Below are 27,272 nucleotides of genomic sequence, written 5' to 3'. Positions count from 1 at the left end.
CTGATTCCTTTGGTCATCACTCCTCTTTGCAACTGGATTCCAGGAGTTCAGTTCGGTTCACAGCTGTGGGTGTTTGCCTCTGCCTCCATCAGCCACTGGCTGAGAGTTCTAGGATGGCATATAAGGTAGTCATCATTCTCATTATCATGGGAGGGCATTTAAGGTAGGCTTAGTGTCAGTTGGTGTCATTCTTGTAGATCTGTGAAGATTTCACTAGTGCCAGATCTCTCCTCCAACTTATACTGGCTCCCTCTATTATGGTATCTCCCATCCTTCTCTCCTCTATTCTTACCCTGGCTCAACCTTCCTGCACTCCCATGTCCTCCTTCCCTCCTCTTTTCCCCCTCTCTTTCTCCCATATTCTTTATTTTTAAGACTTTATTATTTCAAACTATTTTTCTATGACTGTCTATACTCATTTTCTTTCTAAGCATCTAAGCACATTTTTAAACATACTTTGCCTTTTTAGAGGTTTTTGGTGTCTAGCCCTGGCTTTGCTAAGAGCCTGCAGCATTCTCTAGCTACATGAGACAAATCTTATACTGCCATGGCAGCCACTGTGCTGCTCAGCTTAGTGCATGGCTCTGGCAACTGACTCCAACCTTCATGCATTGGCCTGTAGGTGCACCTTTGTACACCAAACACTGGCTTGCCTGAGAGACTGCAGAACTAGGAAGCCACACCTGGCTCCTTGTCCAGAATGTTTCTTAACTTTCTTAGGCCCTATGTTTGACTATTTCAGCCTCCACATTGGGCACCATCATGTAGCAAGTCTTTGTCTGTACCACTGGCTCCCAAATAAAGACAGGGAAACTTCTTGTTAATTATGAAAGCTTGGCCTTTATCTTAGGCATGTCTGAACTAGTTCTTATAACTTTACCCCATTTCCATTAATCTACATTCTGTCATGTATCTCCAATCCTGCTTCCTCCATGTCTCCTTGTGTGTCACACAGACCTGGATTCCTCCTACTTCCTCTCTCTGCCTAACTATTGGCCATTCCGCTCTTCATTAAACAAATCACAATGGCACATCTTCACACAGTATAAAAGAATCTTCTGCAACATTATTGTATTTTATCCATCTGCTATTGCATTCACATTCATGCCAGAGGTCAAAGGACAGCTTGCAGGAGTTGGTTCTCTCTTTCCACCACATGGGTTCCAGGAATTGAACTCAGGTTGTCAGTCTTGGCAGCAATTGCTTTAACCAAGTAAGTCATCTCACCAACACCAAAACTTGAGATTTTAAAATTAGCTTTTTCTCAGCTTTTTAAAATTTTTATTGGATTTTATACAAAGAGTTTTGATCATATTCATCTGCCTCCCCCAACTCCTACCAGATCACCTCCCTTCTGTAGCTGCCCAATTTTGTATCTTTTTTGTAGCCCATGAAGGCCAGTTTGTGCTGCTCACATATTTGTGGATGTATGGGCTTCCACTGGAGTGAGATCAACTTACCAGGGGATGCACTCTTAAAGAATCTTCAAGAAAACAAAACAAAAAACCTCTTCCTCTCCAGATAGCTATCTGTTGCCTGCAGCTCCCTGGCTAGAGGTGAGAATTGATGCCTGTCTTCCCTCCATACTGGAATTTGGTTTGGTTTAAACTTGTACATGTCCTGTGTATGCTGTCATAATCACTGTGAGTTCATGTGTACTACTGTTTTGCCTATCTGAAAGATATTCCCTTGTAGTCATTTATAGAACACCTCTGGCTCTTTTTTCCAGAAATTTTATTTTTAATAACAAATACCAGGCAAAATATTCCTGTCAAATACATAAAAAAGCAGAAATCTGACTCAAGTTTGTTTTTTAAAATTGCATCTTTTATAATTGTGAAAACGGTTTTCTATATAAAATAGATTTTTGAAGCAGCTAATGTTAAACTCAATTTTCCTTTACTTTTACTTTTTACATATAACTAATGTTTTTAGGTGTGTGGGAGTGGGTGTGTGGGTGTGTGTTCCACTGGATAGTTTAAGGGAATGTTTATGATAGAAGGTCATAGCTTGTCAGCTCAAAATATAATTTGTTTTCTGTTGTGTTTAGGAAGTTAATGTGGAAATATGTAAAGAATTTTGAAGCCAGGTATCCTAGTTCACTTTTCTTTTGCAGTAATTAAACACCATGATCCAAAGTCACTTGAGGAGGAAAGGGTTTAACTTAATGTCAGCTTTCTCTTCTGGATCACAATCCATCATTGAGGGAAATCGGGGCATGAACTCAAGACAGGAACCTGGATACAATCAATGGAGGAATGCTGTTATGAGCTTGCTGTCTGCCTCTTGCTTAGCCAGCTTTTTATACATTCCAGGCCTAGGGATGGTGCTGCCCAAATCAATTATTAATCAAGGCAAACTATTGCAGATATGGCCACAGGCCAATCTGATAGAAGGAATTCTTCAATTGAGGTTTCCTCTTCTCCCTTGACTCCTTTCAGATTGATGGTAAAACCTAATCAGCCTACCTATCTAGTTGGTGTCTCCCTATAATTATAATCCAAGCACTTAACAGGAAGAGAGGCAGGAGTATTGCTGCAAGTTCAAAACCAGCCCAATAAACTCCATATTGAGACCCTGTTTCAAGACAAATAAAAATAATTTTTAAAATAGAAAAGTGAATTGTTGCTGTTATTGTTAGATATCACATAGTTTTAAGTATCTTGAGGAAATACTTTGTATTGTTAAAGTGCAAAACAAGTTTTTGTAAAATGGATAAATTAATAAGGAAGGAACACAAATGTTTTATAGTCATTATCTCTGTGTAGATTATAAATCATTTTATTTTCTCCTTTATACTTTTAAATTATTGACAGTTTCATACATATCCAATGTATTTTGAACATATTTACCTTCCCATTACCTTCTTTTGTTCTCCTGCTAAACCCCTTCTTCCCAACTGAGGCTCCCTTCTACTTCTGTGAGTTTTCGTGTTACATCACACTATATTTAATTAGGGTTGTTTGAATCGGCCTGGACATTACATTACTGCTGAAGAAATTGTCTATCCACCTTCCCACCCCCACAACCATTAACTGAGATCCTCCCAACCCACAACAGAAGTTGACAGGCCCAATCTTGTGTAGGTAACCACTGTTCTTTGTGAGTGCAAGAGCCATGTCATGATATGGCCCTTTTTACTGTTATGTAGTTTCCAAGTTGTAAACAGTTTTACAATAAGAGAAATTAAAAACACTACTGCTTATCAAAGGATTTTACTCATTTTGACTCATGGTTATTCTAGCAATTTACAATTTGGAATGAAAACAGCATATAAATGATTGCAAACCAACTAGTTTTTCCTTGCATTTTCCCAAGAGATCAGTATACTAGCAACATTGGCATCACCTGGGAGCTTGTTAGAAATGCAAGCTATCAGAACTCCCCAGACCTGCCTCATCAGCATCTGCATTTTAACACCATCCACAGGTAATTCCTAAACATGCTAAGGTTTGAAAGGCGCCGATCTGAGACATCCTTACTTCCTAATAACTGAAGCTTCCTTCCATTTTATTCATTAATTGATTAAGACCACCTTTGCAGTTAAACTCTAAAATGATAAATATGTTAGTTACAGGAGCCCTGCTCAAGTTTTCAAGTAGACTTCCTATCACAGCCTGGTGTTTTGAAATATATTCTGTAATTAAGTTACAAATGTAGTGACTTGATGTGGGTTAGACGGAGGGGATAAAAGAAAGCATGAGGTCTGTCCACTTTGTTTCTTCCTAACTAGAAGAACAAGGGAGAAGTAAATTGGGATTTTCAAAATTGCCTTCAACCTCTCAGGATTATAAAAGAGAGAACTGGAATGTAGGTCTACACCCACTTCATACAAGGGCCACTCAATGTGTGCCCAGAGTGAAATTTCACCATCACTATTGTGGACCTCATTGCAACATTGATTTAGCGCATTTTAAAGACTTCAAGTAGATTTTTTAAATGGAAATGAGGTTCTTTTTTTAATTTTGCTGCTAAAAAGATTTACTTTTCTCGTGGCAGCTGATTTTTATGTGCTGTTTTCTGCTCACTACAGCAATGACAAAACATGGATCCCTGTCACACTGCTTTGTTGTTCTGGGTACTGCCTGTTTTGTTTTTAACTAACACAGTATAGCAGAAGAGAAACTACATTTTCTAGGAAATTGTCACCTTAATTGCTTTGCCCTTAAGTAAAAGTGTCTTGGTTCTGTACATTTTCTGTCATGCTTTTTAGTATAACTAAGGTAGTATGTGAAAGTTGCCATACATTTGGGCAGCAAACTTCCAGATTCTAATTGTGTGTCTTTTCTTTCAAGCCATTTCTGTAACTATGCACTCAGCCTTTGCATTTTTATGTACTCAGAGACCTAGAGGCATGCTATGATGACAGACATGTGACTCGTTTTATAAAATTGTTTCCTATTACTGTCTTTTCGATGAACAGGTTCCTTTCCCCTTTTATAGTGACAGGCACAGCAGCACAAACAAGGGCACCAGTGTTGAAGTGTCTAGGTAATAAAGCAGTGGTTGGTAGCCTTCATTTGCAAAACATATTGTAATGTTTTTGAGTGGTAAGAGTGAGAAGGACCTGGCAAGATTTTCCTTCTTGTATTTTTAAGAAATACACTTCTATCACCAATAAGAGAAAAAATACTAAACCGTTTTCAAGCAGTTAGATCATAATGTAAGCTAATCACTTTATTTTGAAGAAAAGTATTTTTAAGCAGTTGAGCTGGTGAATTTACTTCTAAAATGTATTGTGCTTACACAGTAGATGGTTTTATTTCCATGATGTTTTTTACTACATAATTATACATCTTAATTACGTAATTACTATCATAATTATTATGTAATTGCATGTACTTCCACTAATTACAAAATCAGGAAGTGTAATTATCTAGTAAAAACTTTATGAAATTTCATGCACTAAAAATTACTTAAAAGGCTATTCCAATGGCCTAATGGAAGGCTTTCCATGCTTAGTCTTAGTCATGGTGTTAGGACTTGAACTCATAGGCCAGAACAGGGACAGCCACAGACAATTAAGTATTGCAGTATGGGTCCCTTTGAGTTGACATTGAAGTGTGTTTTCATTTCTTTGTCATTTTGGAGTTGTTGTATAAATAACAATGTTAAGATAGAGTCATAAAATTTCAATGTAATTGGATATTCTTGGAAGAATTAGCTAATACAATTAACAATCAGGGCATTTAGGTTATAGAAACATCAGGTCATCTATTAATAAGAACACTTATTTACCTACCTCTACCTTGAAAAGAAATATAGTAATAGGCAGTATTCTGCTTCTTTAGGTTAGAGAGAATTTTATTCAGTTTGTAGTTATTTTTTTCCTGAGGTTTAAGAAAACATATCAAGAGCATATCCTTTTCTACTACCTGATGTCAAGCAGCTTTTGAGACATAAACATAAATGCACAAACATGTAACATCAGACCCTAAATAAAGACAGAAGGTTTAATTCAATAAAGCTATGATGCCTTTACCATTCAAAACGACATACAAATTGCACAGTGAAACAATAGTCATGACAGCAAATTAGATATGACATCTAAATTACACTACAGAGAGAAATCCCAGAACCATTTTGGTCTGTAGGAGTCTATTTTAGCCCAGGTTTAAAACCCATCCTAGAGCCTGCTTTATTGTCTAACTGAGGTAGTGTTGTAGAAGAGTAATTGGAGGTTGGTTGAATTAATTGCACATTAATTAGGAGGAAAAGATTTATAATACTCATGGTAGAGTAGAGAATAGATCCTTTAAGTATCATGATTGCATGCCATGTAAGTTTCAGGAATGCATATTAATTGACTTTTGGGTGAAAATGGATATTGGAATGAATATGAAATGATTAATATTTTTACTACATACATAATCTGTTATCTAAATAAGGCACTGTGGAGTTAGATACAGTTATACAAAATTTTCTTTCACCATTTTAGTTGGGTTTTTTTACTAAGTATGTTGAACAACCACTGAAAATCATCACAGTTAATTGTTTTAGCAGTGCATCCTTAAATAGTCAAGGTTCATCTTTGCATTCGTAGAGACAGGTGACATTCCTTTTTTCTCTTGAGAGCTTTCCAAATACTTTTTGTAGTTTTATGAGTTATTGACTTTGTGAACAATATGCTTCGAGCAAATTAGAGGCTTTATGGTTGTTCAGATATGTTTCGTGTTCTCAACAATATTTGGGATTTATACATTTTTAATCTTACATTTGTCTCTGTATATTAGATAAGATTTATTTTTAAGTGGCATATTCTTTCCCTCACTCAGAATGTAATGTCTTACCCTTTTCTAATGTGTCTTTACTCTGTCTTGATAACATTTCTCCTCATCATGTTTTTATAAGTGTGTTATGTTCCCAGTGTAAGACAGCATTGCTTCTCACATATCTACTTAATTTTTGTTTGTTTTCAGTGGTTGCTATTTTCTTTCCTTTCCTTTTCTTCCAAGTGTTTATGTGAACCAGAACAGTGTTTAATGGTTTAAAATTATTTTCTTAGCTCCCATTGTAACACAGATTTATTTCAAAACTGACATAACATTTATACTGACTTTGTTTAATTTTGCTTTTCTTTCTTGCTGTTCTTACAAACTGACATGTCTTCATTATTTTACATAGTTCCTTAAATTATTCATAATTATATAATGGAATCAGGCAAAACTTTTGAAGACTAATAATGAATGGCCTTGTTATATCTCATTTCCCTGTTTCCTAAAGCCCAAACTTAATGTAAAAAAACTTTAGCATTAGTTGGGCCCCATTTAATATTTCATTCTGTACTATTATATCTCTATATGCTACCCTGTATATACACAGAAAAGTCATCATCAGTTTGACTTATCTTAAAGCACTTTTTTCTGTGGTTGTTGTGAATTTATTCTGATTCATCCACATTCTCTTACCTTACACAGAAAGGATGAACTGAATTAATGTTGATTGTGTTTTCCTGGGTCTAGGCCCTTAGTGCCATTCTTTGAAACTTAAGGCTAAACCAACTATGTTCTGAAAATGATAGGGTTACTGGCTAATTTTAGACATTGACGATATACTTTTGTTTTAAGAAATGTCAATAAAGCCAAACTCACAACTAAGATCATAAAGACAGGTCTTCATACAATCTTTTTTTCTATTCTGTATGCCCTGAACTTTGACCTAATTCACTCAGCAAAAATGTCTAATCTCTGCCCTATGTGGTATATAAAGGACACAGGTATAAACAAGTCCTTGTTCCTATTCCTAGAGGTAAATCTATTTCTGATTACTTGCTTATTCATGCATTTATCCTTTATCTACATGCTGACTTTTTATATGAGTTGGTGATGGTATTTGCTTTAGTTGGTGCTAGGGGTAGAACACAGGGCCTAGGCAAGTTCTCTACCATTGAGCTAGATCTCCAGCACTTTAGACTTTATTGTTTATGGAGAACATTTACGTATGTTGGTATATGGATAGTTGATATTTTTCATACAAGAAAAACCACCTCAAAGAGGCCCCCTCAAGTTGGCAAAGCTTGAGAGTTTTATACTCTTCATGCTTTGCCATAGCTTCCTTGCTCTTAATCTAATAGGGAAAACTTCAAGCTGAAGGCCCAATGATTCTAATAAAAGACAATATCCCTAAAGTGCTTCTGTATCTGAACATATGCCTCAGAGAAGGTTTCCAGGAAGAGATGGAATCTGGGTTGGGCCTCTCAGAGTAGGTGAGGTTTTAATAAACAAAGATGTAGTCATTTACTTTGACACTAAGTTTTATCTGTTTTTTTTTGTTATTTATCTAGCTCTTACAAATCAAAGAACCTCATTTGACAAATCCTTGATGATTTTAATGTGTCTCTGTATTGGAAATATAGCCTAAAAGTGCTTATTAAAGCAGCTGATCTATACACAGCTTTAAGCCCAGAACTGTGCACTGGAAGGGCAATCTCTCTTCACTCCCCACTGTAACCATTGGTAGTACTTTGAAGTAAATTTGATCCATCCTTCAGGATACATCTGTCAAAAGAATATCAAAATGTTTTCCTATCTTAAATAATTTAACTCAGAATATAATAATGTAAGTATTTTGACATGAAAATGTTACATACTGTAATATATCCACTTATCTTAAAACAGATGTCTTTAACTTTAAAAGAAAGAAGTATGGCAAGACAAAAACATAAAATAGTAATTCACAGGGATATATGACCACTTGTGATACATGTCTGTAACATGCATACTGTGTAAAGATGGCAAGTTCCAGGCTAGCCTGGACTTCATAGAGTGACACTGTCTCTTAAAAGAAAGCAGTGAATGACAGACTGTTCTAGTTTGCTAGAAGCAAAGTAAAATCTTACTGGTGTTATGACTATAGACTATAAAAATGTTTTATTTAAAGCATGATTGATGAAAGTAGCACGAAAGAATCATAAACATAATAAAAGGCTGTTTCTGAAGTCAGTATTTACTGTTGAAATAATTTCTATATTTTACTGGTGTTTTATATATTGTCTTGCCAAATGAAGTCAGTGCTGAAAAGCCAATGAAATTCAAAATAAAAGAGAGGGTCAGAGCCTGAGTCTATATTCATGAAATTATTCACGGGAGCATACTCTGGCCTCAGTTAGTGAAGGCTTTATCACTTTCAACAAATGTGCCACAGTACATTTATTAGTATGCTACAAAGAAATTTTTGAAATAATTAAGACTAAACTACACTTGTCAAAATAAATGAATGAAATACAATTTTGAATCATCTTTCTTCACTTATTGCTCATTTGCATAATTCACTAACTTACACAGGAGTCTTTCAGTCATTGGTGTGAATTAGCAAGGTTCTGCTGTTCCTTGTTATACGGGCAGGAATTATGCTGCCATGTAATTAGCTATTCCAGACATGGACTAACGGTAAATACCAAAGGGCACAGCACAATCTAAAGAGACAAGGCAGGGAATCTAAAGACAAGAGACAATCAAAGACACCCAACAAATTCAAGCTGGTAGACTACAGGGAATTCTGAATGAAGCCTCTTAATTTATTTTGAGAATAAGAAATCAGTAGTATGAGAGAAATCTCAACAAGATTAGCTGACTAAGCCTACTTTAAAAAATATCTCTGTGGTGCACAGTGCGTCAGGTTAACCACTCCTGTTTGTTAGTCAGCTCAGCAAATAGCCTACAAAGCTTTTCATGGGTGTATAGTGACTTTCCATTGAGGTTTTCACTCTTTGATGGAAGTTGTTTATACCAGTAGGATCTGTAGATGCAAATTGCTTTCCCTATACGTGTGGGATCATTCCTTTCCCAGCCCACTTGCCCATCTCTTTTATAAAGGTTTTGTTATTTATGCTGCTCCCAAAGGAATGATGAGAATTATGCCTCTACTGCCACCACCATCACTTAGCATCTTAGTTTTATCCCTCCAGCTCTGTGAAACGTGTGTGTGCTGGTCTTTAGGAACAAAACAAGCTGTTGGCAGCAGCCTTTAGCCCTCAATTGGAATTTTCCCCCTTTATTCAACATGAAAAATCATCTCTTTAGATTTACCTTTCTTGCCTTATTCTCAGGAAATATCTGTTTTTCGTTGCAGTAGCATGTCACTGGAAGTTGGTAGAGCATGTGGGAGATTGTTGGAAGTATTGTCCTCAAGATGTTATTTTTAGTTTGGTTCCAAAATGGTGTAATCTTACCAGAACTAGAGGAACAGAGATGTGAAGAGAGCAATTGTAGGGTTAAACACTCAAAGGTTGTGTTCAGGAATTGTAAGAAGCAGTTTGGGACACACAGTGTGGATGCTGTGTTAACCCCCCCCCCCACACACACACACACTTCTTTTCTCCCTCCAATGCTTGTTGAGTATCATAAAGACTGATCTGGCCCCTTCAGAGACAGTATAGATGACTGAGTTCTAAGCCAATTCCTACCATATGTTTCACTTTCTACCACTTCCCACACAAGAAACATTAGGATCTATGACTAAATCCCTATGCAGTTTCACCTATAAAACTGGATTGCGCGTTAATCAGATTAATATAAACCTGGGAGATCTTAAATGCTTAATAGTAAAGGAGACAATATTCAAAATGCCAACAATGCCTGGCACATGGTAAGTATGCAGTAGATGTCAGTTTATTTTATTATGTCTAAGTAATAATGACTGGTAAAACCACTATTACAGTATATATGATTGTCCTTACTGTAATTTGTTGGATTCTACAGCCTGTTGTTGACCATATTTTGTCCAGATTATTTTCAGCAGCACCTAATACAATGCTAGACACAGGAGAAAATATTCCACTCAAATTTATCAGCTCAATGCAGTATGAAAGAGGCAAGGTCCTTGCTGTCAAAGATCTTGAAATCTAACTTGATGATTCATTTCCATATTTATCAAAATGGCATTCAAAAGCAGCCATATAGTATTTTTAAAAATTATTTCTCCATTGCCTGTACTTAATGGGTGAAGTTGAAACCCAGATAATCCACAAACATTTCAGTTTTTTCTGGATATGTTACCTTGGTATGTTTTGCAATAGTCTAGATAGTTGGTAATAATGATAACCCTTCTAGGAAGAGTAAAAAGTAATGGTAATTGTGTAGAGAAAGTCAGCCAAACCAACTTCTAAATTATATACTATACAGCAGAATACTTCTTAACTGGGTTTTGCACTTTTAGAATTGACTGGAGCCCAGACAGTTGTGTGTTTAGAATGTTCCACAGATGATTTTGATACACACTAAGTATTGAGAATCTCTGAGTTAGTAAAACTCTTCAAACTTCTTGTCAAATATGCATTAAGTCTGACTTTGATATAGGAAAGAAGACTAGGTGGCTTCTAGATAATAATTTAAATAGACAGTAGAAAGGAAAATGAAGTCAAACACAAGAATTACTTCCTAGATAAAGGAAGCGTTTTGGTGCTATATAAGCTAATATTGGATCAGAGGTAAAGTGAAGGAAACAGTGGGTTAGGGAAAAGTAAGCAAGAAAAAAGAACTGTTTCTGGTAATGAGCAAACCAAAGATGAGATAAATGCATTTCAACAAAATTGACTATAAAACACATGTTATTTTTCCCATTAATTTACATCATAAAAGCCGGGCCTTAGTGGTGCACGCCTTAAATCCCAGCACTCAGGAGGTAGAGGCAGGCAGATCTCTGTGAGTTCAAGGCCAGCCCACAGAAGGAGTTCCAGGACAGCCTCCAAAACAATACAGAGAAACCCTGTCTTGAAAAACAAAAAACAAAAAAGTTTACATCATAAAAGGATGAAAGGGCTGCCGGGGAGCATGGGAGGTCCTTGAGAAAACTTGTGTATGTAACTTGGAAAGGGAAAGGCTTATAGAAATGTCACAGGAGCCTGCACTGTCAGTCTGGGTTTCTTGAGCTTTTTCTCTTCCTCCTATTGTATATGTACCTTGAGGTTCATCATCTTGGAGTCTCAGGGGTTTGGTGAGGAGTGGCTTTTTACAGGTTTCATAGTATTGCTTATTCCCCCAAGTGGCCTGAAACTGGATGGTAGTAAGAAAGGCTTTAGAAGGTTATTCCTGGGTGCCATTATCATGTTTTAGGATTAGGTGTACAAATTTATCTGACCTTGCCAGTTTTGTAATCCAGGGGCCAGAAAATTGTTAGAGTTTCTTCTCTCTAACTATGATGACTTAGATTGCACCTCCTGCATAACTGCAAAGTTAGACCATTAACCAGTCCCCCAGTAGGCTTTGGCTTCTGTGGTTTCTCTGCCCGTGTTGCCAACCTCAACCTAGTCACTGCTTGGTATTCTAGTCATACTGTAAGGCAGTGTTTCTAAGCCTGTGGGTCATGACCCCTTTGTGACTTGAATGACCCTTTCACAGGGTTGCATATCAGATATTTACATTACAAATTATAGCAGTAGTAAAATTCAGTTATGAAGTAGCAACTTCCCTTTCCCATGTGACCGTTAGCATAGATTGTTTTTATATCTGTATATCCAAATATTCTTTGAACGTTGAAGCCACACCATCTCTTCTGCATTGATTTAAGCCATAACTTAATTTGCATACTTTCGACCAGAATTGGTCCATGATATCCTGCATTGTCGGATTATATAAATTCTGGCTAACAAATTTTTGTGTTCAAACCATTAGGTTCTGTTTATCAATCTGATCCACTGCAATGTTAATGGGATCAATTTGAAGAGTCTAAAAAGCTTACTCTAAAAAATGGACCATCACCTGGGTGTGCTGATGCACACCTTTAATCCCAACACTAGGGACATGGAGGCAAGTGAATCTCTCTGAGTTCATGGTCAGCCTGGTCTACAAAGTGAGTCCAGGACAGGCTCCAGAGCTACACAGAGAAATCCTGTCTCGAAAAAAAGACCATCCTTGCCCAAGCCTACTCCTTCCTTCTTCACGACCTTTTACAGTAAAAGTTAGGTTTTTCTAGTGGTTCCCAGTTTTAGCACTTTAGTGACCTTCCTGTATTTGAATTTCTCACAGCATTCCAAATTTGTGGGTTTTGGTTGGCTAGCCTTTATTACATGTTCAGATGTTTTAGAGACTAACTCCAGATAGATCTGTAGAAGGGATAGCTGGCTTTCTCTTATTCTTCCTTTCCCATGTAACTTTTTGCAAAACAGCACATGGGTGCATATATGGATGACATTGTAGGCTTGTAAACAGCAATATTAGTAGGCTGGAGCTGGGGAGAAAATACTGAGCTCACCAGATGCCTGGAGATACCTATGCCTTGAGTGTAACCTGCAAGACATACTCAATCAGAATAATCATTTCACAATCTAATGGCAGGAGACTGAACAAGTTAGAAAATCTATTCCTGGTTTGCTGCTGACTCACTCACTTTGTGGCATGAGCAAGCCATTATTACTCTTTGATTTAGTTGTCTTATTTGTTCAAAAGAGGAAAAATAACATGTGTTTAAAAGGCACTCTGAAATTCTTCTGGAAGGAGGTCTATAAGTGCAAAGCACTATTGTTATTATTATTATTATTATTATTATTATTATTATTATTATTATTAGTGTTCTGGTATGATTTCATTTTTATGCCATATGGGTCACAGAGGTTTCAGTTCTTCTCATTGATGAATTATAAAATACATTCATCTTGTTCTGTTTCATAGCATTGATAACAGTTCAGCACATCTGTTTTTTTAAACCCCAATTGGAACATATGTCCAAAGTAGATCTCATTAATAAAATATAATTACCAAATTAAATTCATCTGTATTACTTTCTGTTGTTTTTTTCCCTCCTTTAAAAATGTAGTTACCAACAACTACTAAATAAGACCTTTAATTACTGCCAATCTTCTCTTGAAAGTAACAGTGCTTGTCTTGAGTAGTTGGAACTGTAAGTGGCATTCAGTACACAGTGGGGTTGTAATGCGATTATGAAGTGTACCAAGTTAGTGATAAATAAGCACAATAAACCATGTATTTGTATGAGAAATAATATTTGAATTATCAACTGAATAAAAAGGCCACAAATGCTGGTTCCTTGGGGTGGGCACATGATAAAAATAAAATACAGTTAAGTACACTTGGAACAAAAAAATTGTGTATGCTTCCATATACGGTGTAGAAACCTTTTAAATTTAATGGGCTTTTGAGTATACAGCATTTGAATTATGGAGAGAATTAAAAAGATTGGCTTGCTTTCTGACAGCTTTTCCAATTAAAAAAAAAAACATTTCTTAACTCATTCATCAGTGGAGATTTGGCTTTTATATAAAATAGTGTGTTCTCTTCCAGGTTTCCAGTTATGTCCCAATGGTATAACAAGGAAGAAAATTATTTAAGTTTTGTTTTAAGAAAGGGCCTCCCTATGTAGCCCTGGTTGACCTAGAATTCACTATGTAGAATTTATGGAAGTCCTTCTGTCTCTGCCTCCCAATTGCTCTGATTACAAAAAAATACTTGGCTTAATTTTTTCTTAAATTACAGTAGAACTTGGGTATAAAATCATACACCAATATATTTTTTCTTAATTTTCCATTGCAAATGTTAATATTTTCATAATTAGCATCATGAACTTCATTTCTGTTTCCTCATTATGTTCAATGAGGAATATATTATATTCAGTTATCTTTAAGAGTATGTGAGGCTGGACAGTGGTGGTATGCACCTTTAATCCCAGCACTCTGGAAGCAGAAGCAGGCAGATTTCTGTAAATTCAAGGATAGTCTGGTCTACAGAGCAAGTTCCAGGACAGAGAAATCATGTCTCGAAATAACAAAAACAAACAATCAAAAAGTATCTGAGGTCAAGGGGCCTTAGAGAAGGAAGTATAGTTACCATCAGGACTTTGAAAACACAGGTCACACCTTTAGTAACAGCTGCAGCCACCTAGAACATCCTACGTGTGTTTAGTTTGGTAGAAATCTTAAAAGCTTTAAATTAATTACTAAGATTTTTTTTTACGTGGATGCTTCCTCTAAAAAGCCACATTTTCAGCCAGAGACACAGCTCAGCAGCTCACATGCATGCATGCCTGCCAACTTGAGTTTGATCCTAGATCCCACCAAGAGTCAGGAGGAAACCCAGTTGGAGGAGTTGTCATGTAACTTCCACAAACACACCATGGCATTTGCTCCCAAACACACACACATATACACATACATGTGAGTGAGGGAATGAACAAACCAATAGCATTTTTTAAACCAAGTTTCTTCCTTTCAAAAATTCAGTGTCTGACCCAACTAGGCCAGCACTCCTGAATGACCACAGATGGCAAGAGCTGAGTAGCAATTAAACAGTTTACACAGAATGCAGGCTTTTTGGTTTGTGACAGCTCCACCAAAGCCCACTTCACACATTTCTGTTACTAATACATTTGAAAACATCTGCAAGTGTGTTTTGTTTTGTTTTGTTTTGCTGAAAAGGAAGGAAAGAGTATAAAAAGAAGCCATAAAGCTTGGATTTGAAATGGTGAAAAAATCAAACCAGTATTAAAAATGCAGCAAGTTATATGAGTCATAAAGATCCTTGTTAAGTAAGCGTATGTTCTTGCACCTTAAAAACCAAGTCACATAGAAAGGTAATAGTAGGCAAACCTTTTTATAGCATTGTACAGTTTTCAGTGCACTCACACCTGTCCTTCATTCTCTAATCCTTACAGCAATAGTGAAGATCACACATTGGTCCAAGTCAGTAAGGTGTTCAAATGTGCAACTACTAAACATTGACCCTAGGGCATGATTGTCTTCATTCCATTTGTTGAGAGTAGCACAGTCCAGTCACATTTTTCTACAGTAATAACTTATTCTGGATACATGCTATAACCTCTAGCCATGTGCTGCCATTGAATGCTTGAATGTAGCTAAGCCAGTATGACTGAAGAACTGAATTTCCAAAATTTTTTTAACTAATTTCAGTTGAAAGCCATATATGTCTAGTAGCTGTCTTGCGTGGCAGCATAGAACTATAATTCTTTTTCCTCCTTCCTTATATAGGTTCTGTATTTATACTCATTCTTTTTAAATCAAGTTCATCAAAAGGTTTCTGTATGACCTATTACTTCTACAACTGGCAAGCATGTGTTCCACCAAGCTCCAGACATGATAATTATTTTCAATGTCTGCATTGGTTTCCCCCATAGAAGCATTTGTCACACATAATGACATCCTTTGTAACACAGTTGGAGGTTCCAATATGTAGTTCTTTTATGTAGATTCTCCCAAGATTCATAGTTTAGATAAAGAACATAACTAAAGATATATCTAGAAATCAGAAACATGTAAATTACCAAGATACTCTCCTGCCCTAATATTTTTTAATGGTATAGGGTATGAGTGACTGTGAGAGCATCATATAGAAAACTTTCTCTGGTTTGAATTGAACAGGGGTGACTTAGAAGAGGTGACCCCTAGCTAACCTCTCTGTCAATTGTTTATCACTAGATCAAGAATGGTATTGAGCTAAGATACACTGTAATTTCAGAGTTGTTAAAACGTGAAGAAAATGCAACTTGAAATATGTGAGATGGTTTGTCAGTGTGCTTTACCTACCTAAATTTGGCCTGTCTATAACATCTCATCGCATTGAGATGCAATGATTGTGTGACCCTATGATTGGTTAAGTCCTCCATCTTCAGAAAAACAGGGCCCACCACCCCATTTCTTGTTGTACTTTTACTGCCCCTGCTAGCTGCCTCGTTCTTGATGATGATCAATAACAGAATTCCTGAAGGTTAGGAGCCGGTTTTAACTCTTGCTCAGTTTACTTTTTTAAAATACTTCCATGTCTTCCATAAATATAGACTAGTATATTTTATTATCATAACTGGCAGCAGAACAAGTTTAACCAATCATCTTCCAGCACACAGTCAACTCTGCAGCATTCCTTTTTAGAATACCACATGCTGAAATTCAAATTATCACATTAGCTATCCAAACGCACCATTTGTTTTTAAATACTGGGGTGTTTACCTGAATTTTTTTTCCTCTTCATCTTCCCGCCCCATTTCACTGGTACATTGTCACTGCAATGACAGGTTTATTTATGTGCCTTAATAGCTACATCTTATGGTGTTTTAAATATGTATTCATATGTCTGCATAATTCTCTCTCCCTCGCTCCCTCCCCCTTCCCCGCCTCTCCAATGCTTGCCACCAATTTCTCTCCAGTACTTGGGGTCCAGCTACGGCCTATCCACTAACATTCCTGTACATATTAAAATACCAGTTGTTCTTCCTCAAGATTATTTTTTCTAATTTTTAATGTATTTATTTACATTTTATGTATGAATGTTCTGCATGTATACCTGCATGCCAGAAGAGGGCATCATATCCTATTATAAATGGTTGTAAGCCACTGTGTGGATACTGGGAATTGAACCTGGTCCTCAGGAAGAGCAGCCAATGCTCTTAACTACTGAGCCATCTTTACAGTGCCCCTCTCCCCCATTTTTAATAGGGTTTCTCTGAGTAACCCTGGCTGTCCTAAACTCATTTTGAAGACCAGGCTGGCCTCAAACTCAGAGATCTGCCTGCCTCTGCCTCCACAGTCCTGGGATTAAAGGCATGTACCAAGCACCACCCAGGTAAAATACTATTTTGTATGGAGTGGTTTCATGTCTTTTCATGACACCCTCTTGAATCTTGCCTTTTTTCAGGTTTGGAATATTTAAGTACTTCTAAACTCCTGTCTTAAAACTCCAATCATACCCTGGAAATTGAACATACCTTCTGAAATCTTAACTACCTTCAAAATAAATGTGGGAGTCTATACAAAGTAAAAAATGTATTGCCTACAATGAAGTCTGGCACCTAATGGCATTTCATACACACTGTGTAAAATCCCAAAATATGAAGCCATTCATATTTCCCTCATATATATAAACTCAGTTATGGATTTGGAATTATCATTTAGTGACAAGATGTTCTGTGTACTTTGGTAGATGCATGGATTTGAACCACATGAAACTGCTGTATCAGACCCTTTTTACCCTATAAAACCTGACACGTTCACACAGCCCATTCTAATATTACAGATAAGACCAGCTTTGATAAATGACTGACTCTCTTTGCTGTTGCTGGTTTTCCTTTGTTTTGTTTCAGTTAGTACTTTTATCCCAATAACCTTTTCTTTGCTAATACATCTTGTATTTCCCAGTTAGTAACATTTTGGTACTCTTCTCCTAACTAATTCCTCAAACAAATCCATTTAGCTGCAGAATTAATATTACAAAGAAACCAGTTGCATAGTACCTCCAAGATACAATTGGTACTTGGCAATTCAAGTGTTTGGCTTGTTTTGAGATTTTCATTATTCTAAAATAGTGATACCATTAAATGCATTTACTACCCAATAAAAAAGGCCACCATAGTCGCTTACTTTTCAAACTAAAAAAGCAGAAAGAAAACTAGCTACTTTTCTGTCCACTACTGGTAGAAGTCATGCTATTCGATGCCATTGTTGTGGCATGATGTGATCACAGTGTCTCCGGAGAATAAAATTAACCAATACTTTAGTATCCTTTGTTACAGTCACCTTTTGTTTCACTATGTATGAATTGCTAAGTCCTAGATTTGGATAATTGGTTATATTTTTGTATTTGGCTTTGTCTGAAAAAAAAGAGATGCAATATTTTAAATTCTTGTGACTGCAAATGATAACACATTGAACATCATTTGGTTTGAAACTTTAGAAATCATGCCCTTCTTGCTTCTGTCCATTTGTGCTTGTAGTCTCCTGATCTAACAATCAATTTTTTGTTACTAAGCTGCTGTTTTTTACTTAAAACTTAATATCACTAGTATTTAGTGATAACAGATTGATGGGGGAAGTCCTTCTGTGTATATGTTTGTCTTATTGGTTGATAAATAAAGCACTGTTGACCAATAGGTAAGCAAGATAAGTAATAGGTGGGACTAGGAGTTGAGGAGCATTCTGGGAAATGTAGTCAAGCGTGGAAAGTCGCCATGGGATTCCGGAAAGAGAGGATGCATCAGGATGGCATCCTCAGAAAGATAAGTCCGTATGTTAATAGTCATGAGTTAATACTTAAGACAAAACTAGCCAATGAGAAGTTCTGGACATTGGCCAACAGAATTGTAACTAATAGAGTCTCTGTGTGTTACTTGGTGCTGATGCAGCTCTGGGACCAGGCTGGCGGGAAGAATCCCCTAACAACAGATAAATAGAAATTAAATTTAAATCACTTTCTGTTGAACCACTCAACTCTTTGCATGTGGTACTACTACCAATGTTCATAAAAACATGGTAGATTGATGCTGGCTTTTTACTTTTACTGACATAAGACAGATCAACTGAAGTTATTTTCTAGGATGCCAAATTAAATTTGTATTACCCATAATTAAAACTTGAATCCAAAATCTTAAACCCCTTATTCTTTCTCTATGGCATACTTCCTAACTAATTAAAAGAAATCCTTAAATATCTACGTATAGAACAACCATGGATTGTCTGCCATACACCAAGCATGGCCAGGTATCTCTTCTCAGAATATTCTACAGAAGAGAGAAGAAAGATCATTTCAGACAGTATCCCATTCCTTACAGAGACAATAAGATGGTGTGTTTGCTGCAAATAGATGAAATTTTCTAAAAATATGGCATTTTACTGAGACTTGAATGATACATAGTCAACCATAGGAAATTCTGGAGATAGGATATTGTACACCCAGAGGAAAGCCTGAGGCTAGAACATCTTGCCACAGCGATGGTTAGCTGGAATAGACTAACAGAAGTAAGTGACAGGAGATGGAGTTGGAGAAAGAGACGAGGGCTAGATTTCTGCTGAAGGTCTTGTCCTTCAGTGCAGTGGAAGCTCTTTGAGGTTTTATAGCTAGAAGGGGTAGCATTGTCAGATAAAGGATTTCTAAAAGATTGTTCTGAGGACTGAGTACAGCTCAACAATAGAGCATTGTCTTTAATACAATTTTGTTCTGGCTACTGTCTGATCAGTGATACTCAGCCCAACTGTATGCATTTCTACCATGGTAGCATTTTGGAAGCGCACCTCCAGTACCACCACAGACCTAGACAAACCTAATGTCCAGCTCTTGGAAGTGCCCTGTACTTTTCATGATGGGCATGCTGCAACATCGTTTCCACCTAAACATTGTTTGCTGTTCTGCTGGGAGCCTAAAGGCAAAAGAACACGAGAGGGACCAACCTTGTAAATTCTAAGGAAAGAACTAGGAATTGTGATCAGAGACAAATTCTTCAGTACTAAAGCAGTGCCAGAGAATCTTGCTCATTGGTTGTTAAGTATTCTGAAAGACCTTTTAGTTTCTTCTTTTTTTAATCTCTCTCTCTCTATCTATCTACTTATTTGTTGGTGGGTACACATGGCACAACATGCATGTAGACATCAGAAGACAACTTTGTGGAATTGTTTCTCTCCTTCCACCACATTGGTTCTGAGGAACGGTATCTGGTCTGATGACAATTTTCTTTATTGAAGTCATGTCACCTGTCCTAGTTTTGGTTTTCTTTTGGTACATTTGAAATATGTCACCAGCTTTTTAAAGGATTAAATATACTTTTTGTTTAAATATTATTTCTTGAACTTTGAATGTGCTAGTTGGGTTTTTAGTGACGAAAGAATCTTGTTTGGCTTTGTTTTAAATTACTATTAAAATACAGTAAAGACTTCTGGTGATGGTAGAAAATATTAATTCCTTTAAAAGTCTGGCTGTGTTGCTAGATCCACATTTGCTTTTCTGTGTTTTTGTGAACAACTGATCAAATTAGATTCGTCACTCGTGGCTTGTGGTGATTTGAAATTGAAATGGAATATATTAAAGCAGCCAGCCACACTGATTACATTGCAAGCCTCATTTAATTTCATACATTCACACATTACAGTGAAAGGCGGCTTTTTTTTTAATGCATGATTGTGACTGTACCTTGAGCAACTCCAAAGGTCATCTGTAATGGGTGCATAATTTGTTAGTGTTATATATCTGATTTGTGGTAGGTGTTCCTCAGCCTGATTTGTGCTGGTAGTAAATATGGTAAACATAAAAGTCAAGTCTGTAAGAAGTTCAGCCTGTCACATTTGGTGGTATTGTCTTATTCTTCATTGGTCACTAGACCACAATAAATCACGGAATAGCTGTCATCCCTAAATGGAGAAAGTGTTGGTACTGAGCCCCTGTAGCACAGGAGTTAAATGAGCTATTCTTCTTAGGAGGGCAGGCTGGCCCAGGTGGAGCTTGTAAGCATATTACTAGCATAGCTGGCAGTAGTGCTTACCTCTACTTTAGTACTTCTTTTTCCCCTTTCTTTTCCATAGCCATGAGTTCTGCTAGCTTCATTGCCTTAGCATCTTCTGTGAGTCAGGGTTAACACAGCTTTTGCCCCCAAAAGAGGGCAAAGGATGCAACCATGTACCCCACTGCAGGTTTTTCTTGTCTCAGTTTGTCTTGGTTTGAGTTGGGTTTAGTTGTTGTTGTTTATTGTGTTAGTCTGTGCTGTTGTTGTTGAGACAGAGTTTCTCTGTATAGCCCTGTCTGTCCTTGGTATTTTAAGACAGTGTCATAAATAATATAGGCTGCTCCAGATGTCACTATGTAAGGATGGCCTTTAACCCTGATTCTTCTGTCTCTGCTTCCCAAACACTAGAATTAGAAGGGTATATGACCACACTGAGATACCCACTGTACTTTTTAACCCTGTCTGTGGCTCAGGAATACAAGTTATCTTAACCCTATTGTCTATAACTTGGTTACATGGGGAGGGGGGTTAGTAGCGTGTTCGGGAAGAAAAAGTATCATACATTTTCAAGGACTCTTGAGTTGCCTTTTGTTTGGGTTATGGTTGTGGAGCTTGTTCATTTTCTTCTGCCATTGCTCTTAGAGTTTGTTCTGAGATGTGTTTTTGCTGACTTGAAACTACCAGTTTACTTTACAGAAACATCTATGCCCAAGAAAACTACCAGTGGCATTCCTGAATGAGGAAAATAAAATAGAAATATCCTACTTAACCTCTCTACTTATTGGAAATTATATTTAGCATATATTTTTCTTTTTTATTTATACTTCTGTCGTATATCACATGCTAACCACAGTTTCCCCTCCCTATTTTCCTCCCAGTCCATGCCTATAACTCCCCTTTGCCCCAGATCCTCTCCTCCGTTTCCCTTCAGAAAAGAGCAACCCTCTCAGCGACATCAACCAAACACAGCATATCAAGTTGCAATAAGACTAGACACATCCCCTCATATCAGTGCTGGACAAAGCAACCCAGTAGGAGGAAAAGGGTCCCAAAAGCAGGCAAAAGAGTCAGAGACAACCTTCCAACTCCCACCGTTGGGAGTGCCACAAGAACACCAATCTACACAACCATGGCAAATATGCAGAGTACCTAGCTCAAACCCATACAAGATCCCTGATGTCAGTTCAGTCTCTGTGGTCTCTGCTTAGTTGAACTGTGGGCCGTTTTCTTGTGGTTTTTCTTGACCTCTCTGGCTCCTACAATCCTTCCTCCCCCTCTTCCATAGGATTCTCTGAGCTCCATTTAATGTTTGGCTGTGGTTCTTTGCATTTTCTCCTGTCAGTTGATGCATGAAGCCTTGATGATGAATATTATGCTAGTGTATCAGAGTATCATTAGGAATCATTTCATTGGCTTTTTGTGCCAGTCATGTTTAGTTCTATCCCAGGTCTCTGAGCTATCCAGCCTCTGGGTCCTGACCTTCCAGGCAGTGCCAAGCATGGGTTCCCTCTTCTGGTGTGGGTCTCAGACTGGGCTAGTCATTGGTTGACCACAACTGCATGTTCTGGGCAACTTTAAAGACAGCACATCATGTAGGCAGGACAAATTGTAGGTTGAAGGTTTTGCGGCTAGATTGGTGTTCCAATTCATCTACTGGTAGCCTTGCCTGGTTACAGAAGATGGCCAGTTCAGGCTCTGTATCCCCTATTACCAGGGGTCTTAGCTAGGGTCACCCTCATAGATTACAAGGAGTTTCCATTGCACTAGGATTCTACCTTGTTCTGTAAATGTCTCCCAATTCCAGTCGTCTCTCCTAGGAATCTCTCCCTCCAGTGCCCATCCTGTTCCATCTCAAACCCCAAAATCTAGTCTGTTTCCCCTTCTCAGAGAAATCCAACTGTCCCCCATTGAGTCCTCCTTGTTACTTAGCTTCTCAGGATCTGTAGATTGTAGCATGATTATCCTTCACTTCACAGCTAATATCCACTTATGTGCAGGGTGATAGATATGGATTGATTTGCATTCTTTACAATGTTTGTCTCTCTGTTTCTGGGTTACCTTACTTATGATGATTTTTTTCTAGTTTCATCCATTTGCCTGCAAATGTCATGGTGTCATTTTTTTAAAACAGTTGAGTAATACTCCATTGTATAAATATACCACATTCTTTGTCCATTCTTTGGTTGAAGGACATCTAAGTTATTTCCAGTTTCTAGCTATTATAAATAAAGCTGCAATGAATATGTTTAAGCAAGTGTCCTTGTGGTATGATAGAGCATCCTTTGGATATAAGCCCAAGAGTGGTATGGCTGGATCTTGAGGTAGATTGATTTCCAAAGTGGCTATACATTTGCCCTTCTATCTGTAATGGAGGAGTGTTCCCCTTGCTCCTCATCCTCTCCAGCATGAGCTGTCACTTGTGTTTTTGGTCTTTGCCATTGTGACAGAAGTAAGATGGAATTGTGGTTTTGATTTGCATTTCCCTAATAGCTAAGGATGTTGAACATTTCTTTAAGTGCTTCTCAGCCATTTGAGAATTCTCTGTTTAGATCTGTACCCCATTTTTAAAATTGGATTATTTGGTTTGTTTATGTCTAGTTCCTTGAGTTCTTTATACATTTTTATTATTAGCCCTCATTGAGATGTAGGGTTGGTGAAAATATTTTCCCATTCTAAAGGCTGGTTTTGTCCTGTTGATAGTGTCCCTTGCCTTACAGAAGCTTTTCAGTTTCACAGGGTCCCACTGTTGGTATTCTGTTCAAGAAATGGTCTTCTGTGCCAATGCATTCACGTCTATCCCCCACTCTCTCTTCTGTCAGGTTCAACGTTTCTGGTTTTATGTTGACATCTTTGATCCACTAAGACTTGAGTTTTGTGGAGGGTGATAGATATGGATTGATTTGCATTCTTTACATGCTGACATCCAGTTAGTGTTGTTGGTGCTTCTTCCCCATTGTGTATTTCTGGCTTCTATTTCAAAACTTTGGTGTCCATAGGTGTGTAGATTTACATATAGGTCTTCGATTGGATTCCATTGATCAACCTGTCTTTTTATGCCAATACCATGCAGTTTTTAACACGATAGCTCTGTAGTAGGCCTTGAAATCAGGGATGGTGATAACCTGCAGAAGTTCTTTTATTGTGCAGGATGTTTTAGCTATCCTGGGTGTTTTGTTTTTTCCATATAAAGTTGAGTATTGTCCTTTCAAGATCTGTAAAGAATTGTGTTGGGATTTTAATGGGTATTGAATTGAAACTGTAGTATGTTTTTTGGTAAGATGATCATTTTTACTATGTTAATTCTGCACATCCATGAGCATGGGAGATCTTTCCATCTTCTGATATCATCAAAGACCTGAAGTTCTTGTCTTTCACTTGGTTGGTTAGAATTATTCCAAGGTATTTTATATTATTTGTGGCTATTGTGAAGGGTATTGTTTCCCTGCTTTCTTTCTCAGCCAGTTTGTCGTTAGTATATAAGAGGACTACTGATTTTTTTTTTAGTTAATCTTGTATTCAGCCATTTGCTGAAGGCGTTTATTAGCTATAGGTGTTCCCTGGTAGAATTTATGAGGTCACTTATGTATACTATCATATCTTCTGCCGGTAAAGATACTTTTACTTCTTGCTTTCTAATTTGTATCCTCTTGGTCTCCATTTGTATCCTCTGGGTCTCCATTATATGTCTTATTGTTCAAGCTAGAACCTTAGTTACTATATTAAATAAATTTGGGGGGAGTGGACAGACTTGTCTTGTTTCTGATTTTCATGGAATCACTTTGAGTTTCTCTTCATTTAATTTGATGTCCAGTATAAGGCTTGCTGTAAATTGACTCTTATGTTTAGGTATGTTCCTTGTATCCCTGATCTCTCCATGACAATAAAGAGTTGTTGGATTTTGTCAAAGGCTTTTTCAGAATCTAGTGAGATGATCATGTGTTTTTTCTTTCAATTTGTTTATATAGTGGATTATATTGACAGATTTTCATATGTTGTGCCATCCTTGCATCTCTGAGATGAAGCCTGCTTGATCATGGTGCTCAATTTTTAATGTACTTTTGGATTCTGTTTGGGAGTACTTTATGATTTTTGCATCAAGGCTCATGAGGGAAATTGGTCTATAATTCTCTTTCTTGAATCTTTATGTGGTTTGGGTGTGCTTCTGTGACAGTGGCCTCATCAAATGAATTTGGCAATGTGTCTTCTGTTTCTATTTTATGGAATAATTTGAGGAGTATTGGTAGTTTTTCTGTGAAGGTCGTGTAGAATTCTGCACTAATTCCATCTGACCCTGAGTTTTTGTTTTTTGAGTTTAATTTTGGTAAGTAGTATTGTTCATTTCCAATTTTGTGGAGTGCAGGATTTTGAAATATAACCTAATGATTCTCTGGATTTCCTCAGTGTCTGTTGTTATGTCCCCCTTTTCACTTCTGATTTTGTTAATTTGCATATTCTCTCTGCCTTTTAGTTAGTTTGGATAAGGGTTTGCCTATCTTGTTCACTTTCTTAAAGAACCAACTGTGTTTCATTGATTCCTTGCATTCTCTTTGTTTAAGTTTAATTATTTACTGCCTCTACTCCTCTTGGGTGCCTTTGCTTCTTTTTGTTCTAGCACCTTGTGATGTTAAGGTGCTGGCATAAGATTTCTCCAAATTCTTTATGAAGGTTCTTAGTACTATGAACTTTCTTCTTAGCGCAGCTTTCATCTTGTCCCATAAGTTTGGGTATGTTGTGGTTTCATTTTTCATTGAATTCTAGGAAGTCTTTCATTTCCTCCCTTTGTTTCTGCCTTGACCCAGTGGTAATTTAGTAGAGAGTTGTTCAGTTTCCGTGAGTTTGTAGGCTTTCTGTTGTTGTTGAAAACCAACTTTAATCCATGGTGGTCTGAAAAGATGCAGGGTTTATTTCAAACTTCTTGTATCTGTTGACACTTGCTTTGTTGACTGAGTATATGGTCGATTTTGGAGAAAGTTCATGAGATGCTGAGAAGAAGGTGTTTTGTGTTTGGGCGAAATGTTCTGTGGATGTCCATTAGGTCCATTTGATTCATAACATCTGTTTGCTCCATTATTTCTCTATTTAGTTTTTGTCTGGAAGACCTGTTCATTGGTGAGAGTAAGGTATTGAAGTCTCCCACTATTAATGTGTGAGGTTTGATGAGTGATTGAAGCTTTAGTAATGTTTCTTTTACAAATGTGGGTGCCTTTGCATTTGGGGCATAGATGTTCATAATTGAAGCGTCATCTTGTTGAATTTTTCCTTTGATGAGTATGAAGTGTTCTTCCCCATCTCTTTTGATTAATTTTGGTTTGAATTCTATTTTGTTATATATTAGAATAGTTACACATATTGTAATTTAAGAAAAGTAGCGTGTGAGAGAAAGATGCCATGCGACAGGGTTCAAACAGAGGGGTTTTTTATTAGGGGAGATCATAAAAAGGGGAAAGAGAAGGGGAGAGACAGGATCAGCAGGAGAGGAGAGAAAGGAAAGAGGGGGTGGGGGAACAGACAGAGAGGGAGAGACAGAGAAGGATGGGAGGTAGGCAGGGCCCTATAAAAAGGGAACATAAGTGAATAATATACACAGGTGGTGCTCTTAGTGGCTGCAGCTGAGGGCATATCCTGTCAGAACCCCACAGACAGGCCAGTACAGATACCTGAATACTAACAACACCAGTGGCATGGCCACATGATGATCACTGCTGCTTGACAAAGTTCCAGCACCTTTGTACTTTCATTTTAAAACGATTCTCATTATGTGATGTAGGAGTTTCTTTATGCCTGTTCCTTTGGGAAATTTTGTGTGGCTTTCATGAAGGATGAAAATATATAAATGACAGTCTCTTTAAACCAAATTATTCTTTGGAAAAAAATCCCCACCTCCATGGAACTCTATAGCATGATGACTGCGCCAAGAACAGGAAAGTTAAAGATTTACTAACTGGGGACACCTGACCCCAAGGATGAAAAGAGTATAATTGAGATAATCAATGGGCCAATATCCTGAGCCTGAGGCCATAAAGGCAACAGTTTAGTTAATAAGTATATAGAAATCAGAGTTGCATGTTATAATGGAAGACATCAGGACCTTCCCTTTTGAGAGCATATTGGGGGAACAGGGCCACATAGTAAGACTAAGACATAAAGGAACACAGTAGGAAACAGCTCAGTGCTTATTATGCTATATGGTTCAAATGCTGTATCATACCCCTTGAGAAATCAAAATTGTAGTTGGAATGTCTGGTCCCCTGAGGAAGTCCTTTTCCCAAGGCCAGGCATTTGAATAAGGGTTCCAGTTTCCTTGGTGGCTTGAAGAAAAATCCCTGCTTGTTAAAGATGGTGTCATTCTCCTTCTCTCTAACAAGAGGAATTTGTGGCCCTTTCATTAACAATATGACGGAGGTGCCTACTAATTTGTCAAGGTTAATGCTAGTTTCCTAAATCCCTGCTCACAAGCCCCACCCCAGTTCTTAAAACCCTCTTTCTAATCCTTTGTGCAATTATAGAGTATAAAAAGTGTATCCTTTTTCAGTAAATGGGCAGCCATCACAATTCACCCTTAGATCTTGTCAGTTTCCTCCTTGCCTTTGCCAATTCCACACCTC

At 37.3% G+C, this 27,272-nt stretch overlaps 1 protein-coding gene across 2 annotated transcripts in view; it reads left to right on the top strand.

Annotated features, from left to right (window-relative positions):
- Positions 1-27,272, top strand: part of Pola1 (DNA polymerase alpha 1, catalytic subunit) — a 304,504-nt gene that overhangs the window by 235,286 nt on the left and 41,946 nt on the right. The window contains exon 37 of one of the 2 annotated variants that reach the window (XR_005876750.1): positions 1,388-1,556. The exons of the other annotated variant lie outside the window; for it this stretch is intronic. The gene's annotated coding sequence lies outside the window, so the exon portion shown is untranslated. The remainder of the gene's footprint in view (positions 1-1,387; positions 1,557-27,272) is intronic. 2 annotated transcript variants of the gene reach the window in all.

This window comes from Mesocricetus auratus, unplaced genomic scaffold (genome assembly GCF_017639785.1).
Source record: "Mesocricetus auratus isolate SY011 unplaced genomic scaffold, BCM_Maur_2.0 Super-Scaffold_100003, whole genome shotgun sequence".
NCBI classification, from domain to species: domain Eukaryota; kingdom Metazoa; phylum Chordata; class Mammalia; order Rodentia; family Cricetidae; genus Mesocricetus; species Mesocricetus auratus.
The sequence above is the reverse complement of the archived record's forward strand: the minus strand, read 5'-3'. Positions and strand labels throughout refer to the sequence as shown.